We start from the raw sequence: 16,438 nt of genomic DNA, 5'->3' as shown, positions 1-16,438 counted from the left end.
AATTTCCTTTTGAGTTTAGTATCGCGGAATCATGAATTTCTCTCCATACGTTCCTATTTCGGAAAATAATATCACTTCCTCTCGCATTTCGAGCGGTATCTTAGGATCAAAAGACATTTTCCAATGCCTTGAACTAATCAGAAATGGAAATCCGCCAAGGAAAAATTGATGCCTACTTCCTAAGGCACGCGGAAAAAGAGTGTACGTATCAATTTCTTTCCTCTGAACTAGTATATTCCTTTTGGAGCAGTGAACACGCTAGGGATACTCCGCGACATATCATGATAGTGTTGAGGTATTTTATTCAACAATAAAATATTGTCAATCGATTTGGATTAATAAATCATAGGATAGAAACATACACACAGGATATCCTGAGAGATTTAATAACAATGATGAATTTGGAATTAACCTCGTAGGGAAGAATGACTACAGCTCATAAATGAAATGAAATGGAAAATTAATTATTTAACCTAAATTCTTGTGATTCTCTTCTGGGGCTAAGCTGGACTAGAAGGGATTATCGTCCAGTCCTAACCTTGTCTTCCCTCTCCTTATTCTTTCTCTCAGAGGAGGATCCGCACTATAGGTCCCATCATTTACCAATCATACGAAATCCGATCATATCTACTTACGAAATATCCCTCCGTCACTTTCTACCTAGACTAAGTTATCGTTTATTACTATAGTTTTCAATTTACTTTGGTATCTTTACCTCGAGGTTGCAATGTGAAAGAATTTTCTCATTTTCCGGAATTTCATCTCTCTTTTTTTATCGCAAAACTGGATTCATTTTGACTTGGATGTTGAAAGTTACCAACAAGGAAATCCTCCTACGCAGTATACCCTTCTTTGCACCCTATAACTCATACACCACGTACCATTTGTAGGCCATTGGTGAAGTGAATGCTGTGGATTGAATGCCAATTCAAACAATAATGATGAAGTCAAATTTACAATTTAATTACATAAAAATTGTGGAACAAAAGTTAAACAAAAATACCATTATTCTTGGGCAATTCATGCTGATATTTTGGTGAGGAGATGTTTTTAGGACTGCTAAACACATTTCAAATCGGTATGGTGCTGAGGAAAATAGTGGTTTTGGCCCTTGGAAATTACAATGGTATTCAGAGGTTGAATGAAATTTCATTGCCACAAGAGGCACCAAATATATCGGTTAACAAAAATAGTCTTTCTCATTTGAATACTTCTACAGGCTCTGAGACAGTTTGGACTTTTTGTCGTTCTCAGGAAAATTATTTTGAACACTATAATTGTTTTCCTAGAAAACAACTATTTGTCGTATTCCGATTTTCATATTTTTACTTACCTCGCTACTATAATCGGCGAAGGAAAAATTTTGACTGCTATTTTTATTCTAAAGTTTTAATATCCCTTATACTTTCTTCGGACAGGACCCCGATGACTCATGACCTGTCAGAAGGTTTTTAGGCTATGACTCACCGTAGCTTACTTATCATTTGGATATCGGGCTTGTTGACTAACACAGGGATGAAATGGGTGACTAAAACGTCCTCGAAAGTTTTAGAACTTTGCATTACTTCGGAAATTCATTGAATTTTCTCAAATGCATGCATCCATGGTGTCTAAAACTCTGCACCGAGGACTATTTAAATGCTTTTTGAAGTGGACACATTTGTACTCAATTAATACTTCAGGAAAATATTGAATGACACATATTTACAGATCCAATGAAATGTGAAATGATGAGACATTTAAAATCTTTCTCTGCGTCAATAAAAGGTCAATTATAATTTTCTTGATATAAAATCTCTCACAAAAGTGAGTTATTGTACTATGTAATATGGATGTTTATTGTCATGTTAGGTAGGGATAGAAATGCAACAGTGCGTATGCGTGGGTTCATCGAAAGCCTACCCCAACTTTCCTGAGACTAATGTCATTAATATTACTCATTATTACGCTCACTAGTTAGCAGTTTGGAGATCCAATTGAAGGGCCCTAACTATTGATGGATGAAGACCCACTGGACGATGAAAAAGAAGAATGTTCTAGAACAAGTGAGCTGCATCTCACTTTAATTTAGACTCCATTAGTGCAAGTGAAAAAACACGATATTCCAGCCAGTTGGATTAGCAATTGTTTCGATCAGTAATTTGGACATCGTCTAAATCACTATCGAAAGAACTTCCGTGAGGTTAGAAAAATGAGAAAATTCATCTTTTCCGAAGGGATGGATGGCTACCGCGTTCCAAACAGGGAGACGGTCATGGGAACGGAGAGGTGAGGCTGTACCTATTGCGGAGGAAGGTGAGACGCGAGGGATGGATGGCACTTTACCGGGAAGGGCATTGATTCTAATCACCTCCTCCTCCCTTTAATTTCCCATTTCCTCACTCTGGAAGAGCGAAACGGAAAGAGGAGCAGTGGCATGAAGACGGAGGAAGGACTTGATAATGGAGTGGACCAGGTTTTCGTGCTCAGGTGCCCCGTTTCCCTATTCCCTCATCCCCTTGGCAAAGCTGATTTGCTTGACTAGATTGTGACTTTTTAAAAAGAGTAAATGAATCAAATTTCAAACAAATCATCATTTCTGCCCGGGTCTCGGGTTTGTGAAAGTTTTTACAGGTTTTACTTTCGCATTGTTTCTACTCAGTCCAACATCTTGTCAAGTCAAATCCTTGATATATCGGTCGGTATCTGATTATCGAAGCAGTATATAACAAAAAGAATAACATTAGTTTCTAACTTAATTAAAGCATGTTTACACCTAAGGAAACATATCCAGGGAGAATAGACATCAGTTTTAAATTTAGATATTTAGAGTTTATCGTATTTACATAGCCAAGATTTATTCTTTTTTAAAGCCAAAATATTTAAGTGGTGTTGTATCGAACAATACGTTTAAGTGAGCTTTATTTTGGTCCATCCTACAAAACTTCATCACTCGAATGGCATATATCAGCATCCAGAGGAAGCTCGCCAAAAGGTCTTTAAATCTACCACTTCCAAAGGTCTTCATATGAATTAAGTATGAGTTTGGTTTTATAACATTTTTAATATCAATTAGATTTTAATATTGCTACTTGAATATTGCTGTGGAATATTGCGTATAGATACTGATTTTTATTTCAGTAAAGCTCAGAGTGAACGGAAAAAAGTAACATTAATATCTTATCGCCTAATGTGGTCCTGTCATTAAAGTTATATGCAACATGAATTTGGTGCTGAAAATGCCGTCTTTCATACCTTAATCTTGGATGGAGAATGCTTTTCATAGGACCCATGGCACGTGTCTTAATATATTTCACTTTTTGTACTATGCGCCATTTCCACGTTATGTATCCACATAAGATGGTCGGTCTCATTTTTATCTTAGACTGTTGGTTTGGGGGACCTTCGATAGGAGCTCCAGGCACTTGGGCCTTTTGGTCTATTGTTTTCAACTCATGTTTAACCTGTCTGACACTTGGAGACAGAGGGCAAGAGTACCACAATAAAGGTATGGAGGGACACCCATCGAACCTCTGCCTGGACCCCACGTTGCCAACTTAGGTTATCTAACAAGAACTGCTGTGTCAATATGGTTAGGTCCTTGCCCTTATTCTCGTATTTTTTTTCTGAACGTGTTTACTTAGCTGAATTTAGGCTAAGGAATGGTTGCCTGCTATAAACAAGAAAGGCTTCCTTGTTTGAGCGACCTCCTGAAGAACTCCATTTTGTAGTTTAAAAAATATTGTAAATTTGCACTTGGAGACAGTAAGGCTTGAGATTAAATAATTTTAGAGAGTTTTTTGTAAACGATCGCCAGGCGGTGATGTAACGTATTTATATTCACGGCTCAAAAGAAAAGAGAGGAAAACTAAATACCTTGTTCTGAGCCTGATTCGAGAACATGTTGCTGATGCAAGCACTTTCATGTCCTATCTTGGGTCTTTGTTGACTCTCGTTGATGGAGACGTTTGCATTATGCTAGCCATTAATTCCAAACAAACATCACGGATCAATAGCATATCATCCTATCGCATATTTATTATCTTTTGGTGTACACTGCTTGTCGAAGGTCATATTCGAGTTTGCTATCATCCTTCAGTGGCCTGCGTCCAGCGTCAATACGCCTTTATCTCATGGCGAAACAGGTTGGCTGGATTATGTATTGTTGACCATCCGCTTGCAGAGACGACCAACAGGCTGCTGAGTTTACTAACGAAAGAATATCCTGAAAGAAGACAACAAGACTGATAGGGACGAATATATTATGAGAATGATGCTAGTTTCATTGATTGGGCAGCTTTTATGTCGGTTGACAGTATTTCAATAAAATAAAAGGTAATAATTATTTACAATGCAACAATTTCAGAGAGTAAAAAACATTCACCTTGATTGAGATTCGGACCCGGATCCCTCGATGTCTCGCCGAGTGTTTTAGCCAGTTAAGACAGCGAGGCATCATCTTACCCTCCGAAATTTTAGTAAACCAACTTAACAGGCCAAAGATTAACTGGCTAAAGCACTCGGCCGGACATCGAGGTATCCCAGTTCGACTCCCGGTCAAGGCAAATGATTTATACTCTCTGATATTGTTGAATTGCAATGCATACTAGCGGATGACTCCGTCAAAAGCCACTGTTTCGGCATATCCCGCCGTTTCTTTGAATAAGAATCAACAATTTAAAAATTTAATTACTTTTCATTCAGTGCAAACAGATTGAGATGGATGCCCATTCATTTTTCTAAAAAATGTATATTGGTTAAATTTCAAGGAAGAGAAGTTAAGGAATGCCACTCACTTATCTGGTTCTACAGATAATTGTTCAGGGAATATTACGCGTTTACCAAATTATTTTAAAGTGATGAATGTTCATAAACTTTCAATTGTACTGAAAGTATGCAGTGGCGAAATCGTGTGGAATGCAGTTCGGAAATGCCTGAATTTGACATGCCATTTTGTTCTCTTTTTGTTAATGCTGTCACTATTCCGGCTGAACAAATTATTCCAGATATTTTGCAAAATATTTAACTTAATGAAATGTCCATTAAATGAAAAACACAATGTACTTTTCCACTGTTCTATTTTTTCGTGCTACTAGTTTCAACGCTTAGGCGTCATTATCAGGTACTCAATGTACCTGATCGAGGTACCTGATGATGACGCCTAAGCGTTGGAACTAGTAGTATGAAAATAGAGAACAGTGGAAAAATACATCATGTTCTTCATTTGATGAGCATGAACTTCCACAAAGTTGAGCCAGAAACAATTGAATACTTAATGGAAAGTTTTTGATATCGTACAGGCACAATTTTTACTAGCCATATGAATTTTTCCCATTATTTTACATAAAATATAATTTCGTGCTGAGTTTATTTAAGGTTCAATTAACGCAGATGAATAATGTATTTTAATACATTCCATCAGTTAAATATTTGAGTGGTGGTATCAATTCTACGCTTTACTTCTTGCACACATTTAATAGGAAAGGCATAATGTTTTAGCCTTTTTTCATACTAATTCCGGTTTAACTCTATTTTGACTCCGACGTCCTTTTCCTCGATTTAAAGTACAAAATAGTTAAGGTTTACTGCGAGACCAAAGCTTGGTTTTATATTGGCATTATATGTATGCTACAAGTATGGTGGTAGGCACAAAGTTTGGCTGCCAGCTGGAAGGCCTCAAGCTCGGGATGACGTCTTCGACAACTCCTTGTCAAATCTAAGCAGTGCAACTTTCTGCTAAAAAAATTTATGACAGATAGCGTAAACTGATATCATACCGTGACCTGATTATTTCAATTTTGCACGAACTGATGCTTAGTTGTAAATGACCTTACGTACCTAACTTAAGTTTTTATGACCAATCTTCAAGTTAGTTACTGTTATGACCAGTTCTCTGGGAGAAATAACCAACTAAATAGGCTAAACTAATTTCTGTTGAATTTTCAGCACACTTATTTAGAAAATATTCTGAGATAAGTAAAATTAAATAACTATCATAATACTTTACTATTGGGTAAATTATATTTTTTTCAAAATAATTTAGAACAACAGAAAATTATCAAAATTTTATATTATTTTGTTGTGAGCAGAAAAAGTGCCATGAAAATTTTGATTGGTAGAGTTCCACCAAATCAACCAAGGAAATACGTGAAGAAAAGAGATGTGAGTTTAATAATTATTTTTTTTCGGATAAATGTTTTTCGCATTTGACAGATTTTACCGTATGTCCGTTCTGTGCCGTAACCGAAGCAAAAATCACCTTTCAATGGGCTCCCTCAATCGTACTTCTAGAATGGTGGGCATAAATTTTCGTGTTAGTTAAGATCTGAGTGAACGATTTCATTTGCTGTTGCACATTTTTTATTCAATTAATTAAGGATTTTCATTAATTTTTTCCTCTAAATGTCAGGGATGTCAACTATTCTGCCTCCTATTTTATAATTTATCTTTATGATTAATACAATAACATTGACCCTGTTTTGGAATTTTTTAAGTGCATAAGGTTAAATATCAGCAGCTTTCAAGCATTTTGACCGGATGATTTCTTCACTCATATTTCAATCATATTTTTTTTAATGACAAGACGTTGCTCGAAATTGAGACGAAACAAATAATAGTTTTTTAAATTCACATTAGATGCTAATGGTGTGTATTTATTTCTCGTTCAATCTCTTTTGTCTATATTTATTTGATTTTTAGTGTCCTACTATTTTATTTTAACCTCAAAAGATAACTATTTCGTTGAAAGTAGTTTTTCATCGTGCATCTTAAATTCCTCATTTGAGGGTAAAAAGAAACTTAACACTTCCACAATAAAGATTTAATATTTCACGACCATGGTTTCGATGCTATATAGTCTGGCTCAAAGTGGGGAGTTAGGGATAGGAGAGGGGGTAAGGTAGGGGGAGTAAGGGGGAAAGGGTAAGTTGAGTTTAGGTACAGTAGCCTATTAGTGATCTAGGGGACCTGACCTAGGGATGTTGTAAGCGTACCGAATGGACTACATAAATAGGTTGAATTATTTTTCTTTTCAACTGCCTGGGATATAGGTTCGTTCCAGGCCCTTCAGCGTCATACTTTATAACTTTAACATTAAAAAAATAGGTCATATCGCTGAAATCTTTTCAATGATTTATTGACCAACGTTTTTCAGGACTTCAGATTAGAATATCTTCTGGTTAATATCGCCAAAGATAATTGTGAATATTAAGATAGCCTTGTACCAGTTTTCAGCATAGTCATGCTCCATTTCTAAACTTCTTTGAAGTATCATTGCCCTCCAATTATTTCATTGCTTGGTTCATTTGTTATTTTCCTCTGCGATTCTTTCTCCCATTTTTGTTTCTATTATACTCCATCAAGGACCTGATATTTAATAGAAGTGTGCACTTGGCTTGCATCTAATCATCCTGTCGTTGTCTTGTCTTATATTATCTTTACTCGCCCTTGAGAGGGCATTAGTATAAATCTATAATGAAATTAATTTTTAAGGTTTTCTAGCTTGTCAATGAGTAATACAACATATTATATTATTTGAATAGATTCTGAGGAAAACAACTTTTCATGCTGAATTTTTCTTAGGTATTGAATAAAATATTTTAAATGAATCCCCTAATATTATGGTTACTATCACGTAGGCATCGACTACATTTTACAATTACTTTCAGTCAATCGTTTACCTTAAGTGGTGCAACGTTACTTAATAGGCTTCTTATACACATAGCCTAATTATTTTTCAGGTTAAGGAGTAGAGAAACAATGGGAAAACAGGCCAAAGTGTAAATAAAGGTTGGAGCTAAATAAGTTTAATGCCGTTTCGCACTTGGTAGATCCTCTGTAATTATGCCTTTCTTATGCTGGGCATGACAATAATTTCTCTGGCTACACAACAATGGTAATGTTAGTATCGTTTACTGGTCTTTTAATTTTTCATTTACCTGTTTTTCAGAGTTGACAGAGCCTATTCTTGTTCCCTTTTACAGTACTTTACTAGACATGATCATTTGGCGTCTTATGTACCAGTTTTCCACATTAACTTATGTTTGAATGTGATTCCTTTTTGGGAAATGCTTGTTTTATTCCCTAAAGTGTCATCTGGATCATAGCAGCATTGATTTGATACCATGAAGATTTAAATTACCTTATCCCGGATCAAAATGGTTCGTTAAAAAAATCATTTGTTCATTTATTCGTTGACCGCTCCCAGCTGTTTTCCATGTTGTTTCTGTTTTATCCTTTTTGATCATCTAGTTCACACATTGTCCTGGAGCAGTCCCTTCATGTTCGTTTATATATCTTGATTTAGGTCTAATTTTCTTTGGGGCCTTTTTTGTAAAGTCGAGTTGGGGTGGAGAAGCAACTCTACACTTGGTTCAGCGGGGAATGAAGCCATTGACTTTTTACCACGAAAATAGCACCTTCCGGCGCCTCCAATCTTCCTCGCGACAGAGGAGTTGGAGTTTTTGACCCCCGAAGAGAAGACCAGCGGGAAACATTTCCGAGTTTTTCCAATAATGGTGGGAAAATGGAGTCGGCGCGGGTGGCACGACGGGTGGCACGGTCAATGGAGAGATAGAGAGAGTGGGTGTGTGTGCGTTTGTGTGTTTGTGCGAGTGGGCGTAACGGATATGCTGCCGAGCAGGAGTGTGGAACGGACGCCTTTGTGACATATCTTGGACCTCCTTGGACTTCCGTTCTGAATTCTCACCCTCCTCCGCCTTCCACAGCTGTGTCTCTCCCGCTTTCCTCTCCCCGAATGGTCCCAACGCCCCGTCACCTCCGGTCAACCCGGCGTACAATTGAGTTTGAGTTATCGGCGACGATGCTGCCGCCGCGTGGGGGATGGCTGGGATAGAGGAGAGGTATCCAGCGACCGTGGCGGTAAACACTGCAACGGTGATCAATCCATCGTGGATCCAATTCCTTACCATCGTCATCGCGCTATCGGTTTATTGGCCGTGGGCGCTTCAAGAGGCTCCTTCTACTACTCGCTTCATTGCGCTCCTCTTGCCTTCACCCGCCCCTTTTATCCACGTTTCTGTTTTTTATAGTGTTCCTTTTATATCTCCTCATGTTATTACTTCAATTAGTCCCTTAACCTGACTAGTAACAGTACGTGGGATATCATTTTCATTCGGTGATATTTATCACGGCTGACTTTTTAGTTTATTTTGTTATAATGCCTTTTATTATGACATACTGCTCCTGATTCTGAGCTGACCGATGCTTCTCTGCTCGTTATTTTATTTACAGAATGTACAATGGTCAGATTTTATTGAGCACGCATGTATATTTGATATAATTATGTTAATCTATTCTTTAAATTTCCCAAAACATTACGTACATTTTGCGTAACGTGTTATTTTCTTTTATCTTGCCCTTTTTTATAAAAAGACAACATGAAAAGTTATGTATAGGCTAGAAGAGGTTCGAAATCGTTTTCAATATATATAGTATCTTTCAGTTGGTCTTGCTCGCCGTAATATATCTATTTTAAATGAATAAACTTGAAATGATGTGGCCTGTTTTTCATCCTCTTTGAGACCTTTTGGATAAGTTTCATTTGATCGTTATTTGACTTCTTGCCTGACTTCATTTGAGCTAACTTAAAAACGGTCGGGCTCAAAAAATTAATGATATTTATTTTTAATCAATTTTTAGATATAATGTGAAAAGAGATAATTTTTATGTAAAACCAAGAGCAAGATTATATGAAATATCAGATATCATAACTAGAAGTTCATCAAATAATGAGATGATTTGGAAAGAAATAACTTTCATATTTTACTTGATATGTAAAAGAGGGAAACCAATGACGTCGTTTTTAGAACGAGAATGAGACTTTGGCCTAGTTAAAGACGGAGGGCAACGTAATTTAGTCTTTTTTGCGACAAGTCTTAGTATCTTGAGACCATAAATAAACTCGTAAAGTTCTGAAACTTGTACAAAGGCCTGTTTTATTCTTTAATTCAATTAATACTTACAAACTTTCATAAATAAGTAAATTTCTGCATGAAAACCTATGGTAGATACTCATGTATTTTGATTTTTGAAAAATATCTTTCAAATTATATTTAATATGTAAGACATTTATAGTCTACACACAGTTAATGGATATTTAATTGAAACCTATCAGAAAACCTTTAGATACAAGCTTTCTCTAATTCATACTATTGGATGATATTTACGCCTGCTGAAAGTTTTTACTAGATATATTGGATGTCTGCTAATAATCTAGTACATTTAAAACTAATTATAGTGAGTAGTAATTGTGAAAGCAGCCCATGATACAGCTAGAATACAATACAAATTGTTTAAACATCTGCAAAAGAGCCAAGTTAAAGACTTGCACACTATTTATTTTTACTGACTGGCTGTATCGATAAATCAAACCACAAGTTCGAACACGTAATTCAAAATTGTCATAGCTTCAAGAAATTATCTTTTATATTCTTGCTACACGTAATTTCTTCATTTTTCTTATTCCTATTGGTCATTTTTTTACGACGCAGTATTTTTTTGCTTTAATAATTCTGCTCTCTCACCACTTAACTACAACCAATCAATGCAATCCCCTCCACTGAAGGCACTCATTTGCCCTTTCCACTCTTCACTCTTATTGCCTCTTCTTCCTCCTCGTCCTGTCTCCACTTTGCCATCACTTTACCATCTCATCACTAACGCTTCTCGATTCCAGAAAAACCAAGAGGCTTTATTAATAATAGTGTCTCAGTTCTCTTCTGATTCCTTACTTAGGTCATATTGCTTTTTTCCTGCGTCGCCACCTGGGTGCGGCCTTCTGTTCCACCCAATTCCTCCCCGCTCATATCTGGTTTCTGTGTCGTTAATAACAGGACAGAGAGGAAGTAATTGATGGACATGGGTATATCCCGATGCACTCACGCTTCATAAATTGCCTGCTCGGATTAGTACTAGCCCTGTCATCTGTTCTATCTTGTCCATTACGTTTCTGTTTATAGAGTCGGTATGTTTATGTGTACTTACGTGGTCTTCAACTTTTCCAAGTTAAAACCTAATTAATTGAAATAATTTTCGTTTCTTTTCGTAAAGATGGGCCATCCTTCGTCTGTTTTTATTGTTTCATCAGTTTTAAATGCCGTGGGCCGTCCAACTCTCGTACTTTTTCATCAAAATATTGAATTTTTGGTAACATGGGGATAGATTTATTTAAAAACCTGTTTTAAATGACTGAACTTGGCCCATTTTTGGCATGAAAGATATGAGAATTTTTAATGACTGATTGCATCAAAGATACACATTAACTCACGCTCCTTATTCGGAGCACGGATATAAATAGATTTGGGAAGGTTCTTCGTAATTTTTCTCTCATTATACTTGATTTAGGCTAAGAGTTAGACTGGAAGAGATTTAATGCAATTTTCAACAGTATTGTTCCATATTTAATAATATAGGTAGCAAGGCAACGTTATGGGGCTAATAAAAATTTAAATACATAAATTCTCAACCAACTAATGGAGAAAATACTTTTTATGAAAGACTAGAAAACATAGATTGAATTCGTAATGGAATAAGGACTAGCTGATATACCGAGGCCATTTCGAGGTGTTGTGGATATGTATTTTAAGGAGGCTCTAATTAAACAGGAGAGAACCTTTTACAGCGTAGACGGTGATCGAATTTATGATCCCTGGGATAAAATATATTTAAAATGCTGTCTGGCAGCCGAAATTTAATTATTCCCAAAAAGTGTATTTTCTTTCCAGAAAAAAAAAAGAATTTCTCAGTTGGCCAATTTCTCGACAGCACTGTTGAAAAATTTATAATTTAATAAGACGCACATTAAGTACAGAACTGCCATTTGGTTGTTGAGTAGGCAACTATTTTATCAAGATATGTGTAAGGAGTATCTATAAAATGGATACAGAATTAATTTATTGGTATGTTTACCGAATTAAGTTGATAAAGGTCAATGTCATAACTTTATCCTAATATTTGTTAATAAAATGGTCATATGACATTGAAAGATTTAAACTTCAGAGGAACAACTGGATAATCATATTTACGAGGTTACATTTAGATAATATGGAAATTATAATGTCATCAATACTTACAAGATTTAATTTTCCTCTGGATATCCGAAGAGCTCTAAACTCAGAAAACTAGTACCCACTGTTGATAACTGCTCTAAAGACTCCTATCAGATGAATCCACGTAATTTGCGAGTTTCTCAGAGTTAATGACTACCGTCCCAACCCAATCCGTTGGATGCTCATCGAGTGACTACAATGCGCACACGGATATAGCTTTGGAGAAATTGGGTGAGACATGCAGGATCGAAGCAAAATCTTCTAAACCTCGATCAAGGCCACGAAGAGTTGGAAACTTTAATAGACTTCATCGAAGTCCCTTTTTGCCGTTAACATGGGGATATTGGAATGAGTTTCAATTAATATCTAATCCCAGGAGCCTTAATGGGTTTGGAAACTTTTGGAAGTTACTTATTTTTCTCGAAGATTCTCCATTATTTGGCTTCAGTCAATTAAGCGTCGTCCTCTTAAAACGAAAGTTTTGAATGGATTCCAAACTTTTCTCTGTCCATTTCTTCATATGCGTCTGTCAATTTTTTGTGGCTCGTGTTGGGACAATCTTCAATCTCAAATCTTACTTTTCAGGGCTGAGGCTTGGTTAAATTTCTTTTTTTTTTGAGACCCATTATCCGTTGTGGTCTCTTTGAATCATCATCACTCAAAATGTTGGCAAAATTGAAATCCGAAGCTCTGAATCCTTCCAACTTTCCCAATCCTTTCCCTGTTTTGTCTTCGACGTAATAATTAATAATTGACTTATTATTTTGTCCCACCATCAAATTTAATTGACCTCTTGAGACCATAAAAAGTAATTACTGCACTTTGAGGTTCCTGCTATTTTCATTCTCCTTCCAATCCTCTGGGTTATTAATCGGTAAATTTATTTAATAAAATAAGATCTTCAGGATGAAATTAATAAAACCTATGCAATAATGCTAGTAAGAAATTTTAACTGGACATTTTATTTTCCATTTATTAATCAAGTTATAGAAACCACTCGTAACTGTATGCATACTTCCGCATTATTCGTGTTTCTATTTCATTCAATAAATGGAAATATGTAACCAAATGGGCTTTTTCAATTTTTTTCCTAGGATCAACATTTCCTCAGTTACGGTTCACCACAATGGGCATCTGCTATTAGTTCATATAGATATTTTCATTTCTAGAATGTTGCGAAAAAATAACTATTGACATGATATCTTAATACGGAAACGCCAAGTATATGATGCTATTTTCCGATCTTTCAATTTTCAGTTATGAATATTTTCCTTACACTGAATGAATATTTTTCAGTAAATCATTTGCCATCAATGTCAATGAATCATCGTGCGGGCAATTTAACGCTTAAAAGGAACACAAAAGCCAACACACGTGGGTCAAGCAGTTAAACGTTTGCATCTGTACCCGTTCCCAGTGAAAATCCGGAATGTGACCATTTCCTGTCTTCCCCTGTGATTTACACCTCCGTTCCCACCAAAAGCTGCGGTTAAAAGTTGGTCGGTCGCTGGGTACGCTGCGCCTCAAGTTCATTAAAACGCGTCTGTTATTTGTGTCTCCCCATTAGGCCAAGATATTGAGCCATTCCCATCCGCCTCGACTTTTCCGAGTTCCTGAATTTCACGGATAGACATATTTTTTTCCTCTCCTTATTGATTTACCTTGTCGGCAAACAGTCAAATTGAATATTGCGCTTGTACAATAGACCTTAAATGAATATTAAAAAAAGCTTTTTTATTCAAAAAAGACTACGTTTATCACCCACATTAAGGATTAACAGTGAATCGGAGAGTCCAGGGCTGAATTTTTTTCCTGGCATTAATGAGAACCAACGGAGGAATTAAAAATATGGCTTTAATGAGATTGCTCACGTCCTGTAATGCTTGCTGTCATCAATAGACGTCATAATTGATGTCATTATTATTTTCTGATCCAGCCCTGCCTTATTCTTTCGGGTAATTGGTGCTTGAAAACATACTTTTTCTTATCGTTTTACTATCACCCTTGATATATTTTTCACTCTTCTTTCATCATCCCAGAAAATTACTATCAAGGTATTATCAACTGCACTTTTTTCATCGTCTGTTATTTAATTGGCCTTCATCATTTTTTTCCGTAGTTAACTGGTAAATGTAGGTATTGTTGAACTCATGGGATATACACTGCTATATGCATTTAACTTGGCAATAATATGTTAACTTAATGCCCTAAAATTAATGAACTCACAACTTCACTCATGCCATTCTTCACCAGTCTAATATGCCCATTTTTTCCTATCTCTAACTCGCTTAAACATTTTCATTCTCTCAGTTACAGTCTTCAGCATCAATAGCTCTCATATTTCCTTGCATCCATTCTTGGAATTCCTCCCGAAAACCTGCTGGCCTCCCCGCATACCTATAACCTATTCGCTTTTCCCCCTCCATTCATTTTGGATTGTCTATCCTCTTTCATAGCCATATTTAAAAATGCACCATTGGATATTGATTCTTATGATTTTTATTAATTCTGTTTTTCATCTTCCAGAACGGCACCATTACAATTAAAACGTTCGAATCACTGTATTTTTTTATTCGTCACGCTGTTTAAAATTGGATAGTTGTCCCCAGAAATATGCCATAGACTAAGGAATTTTTACCAAAAATATGTTTGAATGCATTCTCGTTTAAATTAACGATGGCCGGAACGATTCCTTTTTGTTAGATTTTTTGGAAAAAATAAAATTATTATTCCACCTCTAGGGGAAAAATTATAAATTAAACTGCCTTTTTCAATAATATGCAGTTGGAATATGACGTATAGGCTTTCATTTCTTTCAGATATTAAGATTTTAAAGTTTTTCTTTCCATATCTTCTATCTACGTAATGGTTTGTGAATACAAGTTTTGTATAAAAAGTATCGGTAACGATATTTTCCTGATGTGTGCGTGAAATGCTGAATCCAGACCGTCGCGTCGGTTAAGTGTGAGCATGATCGCTGATCGTTTTGGCATTGGTAATATTCACACAATTATCATTAAAAAATTGGCGATGCGAAAGATTTTCGAAAAACTCGTCCCTAAGGTCTTGACTGACGACCAATAGCAGAGTCGAGTGTCTGCTTGCAATGAGCTTCTGCAACGGCATCGTGGCGATTCCCCAACCCCCTCCCAGTGCCAACTTGGCACCAGCAGACTATTTCATATTCCCATAAGTGAAATCCTTCCTCAAAGGAAACCACCATGGGATACTAAGTGCCTTCAAAGAGGCTTGCACGCATAACCTTTAGAACTTTCCGGAATTCGCCTACCAGGGAGCCTTTGAGTCGTGGAGAAGCCGCCGGTTAAGTGTGTTGACGCTCAAGGGATTTACTTTGAAAAGTTTTTGAGGTATTTTAGCACTATCTGCAATAAATATATTTTCAAGAAACCTTTCCCATTACCTTTTATACAAACAAGTGCATCGGCTCGCCTTTTATGAATCTGATCTGATTGATTTGAATCTGATATTTCTTCATAAAATCCCTAGAATGATAAATGTGACGAGAATGGTTTCCCGAAATGCTCAATTGTAAATTGAGACGAATCTATTCCTATCAGCAAAAGATTTATTTTGAAATATAGGAAAATAATGTTGGCGATAAAATTATTTCATTAAATTTTAAATGACTTTATTTAGCCCTTTTGTGTTGCAATAATGAAATATTTAACATTATCTTGCGCTCAATAATTTTATATTTTGGTGAAACTGTACTATTTATTCCAAATGTAAATGACATAAAACCTAATACCTGATAGCAATTTTTACCGTAAAAAAGCACCTTTTTGAAAGATATTAAAAAAACGATGTTTCAATTGGCACATATCAGCTGGAGTTCCAAGAGGAAGATATTTACCTTTGAGTATTCAAAACTAAGGATATGAAACCTAGGATTAGGAGCATGTAAAGACATATGGGAGTACCTAACACCTGGTGATTGGGCTCTAATACTAACGATCAAACGTACTGAATAAATCGCCAACTACTTTCAATGAATACGGGATAGCTACCATCATAACATGTGTATCATTATCATGTATAATGTCTAATATTTGTCAAAAACATTTAATATACTGTTTTCTGAGGCTTCCTGATAGGTTACCAACAGATTTTGAAAAGAATAGGAATAGCGATACAAATATTGATAGGATATTGCTTAACAGGTTGCACAGCAGCAACGTCATTAGAAATGGTTCTTTATTTTGATATTCAATATGAGCCATATTATATGTGCGTTAGTTCCAATAATCTGCTGCTTAGGATGAAAACTCAAGAAATTGAGGAAAGTTAGCCTGCCGTAGTCAACGTAGAATAAATAAGAATCAACTTAATCAACGTCGAATCTCTGAGTCATGTTCTGAGTAAAAGCGTCT

This window comes from Hetaerina americana, unplaced genomic scaffold, assembly GCF_022747635.1.
Source record: "Hetaerina americana unplaced genomic scaffold, ioHetAmer1.1.p SCAF_3, whole genome shotgun sequence".
Classification (NCBI taxonomy): domain Eukaryota; kingdom Metazoa; phylum Arthropoda; class Insecta; order Odonata; family Calopterygidae; genus Hetaerina; species Hetaerina americana.
Note: the sequence above shows the minus strand (reverse complement) of the source record.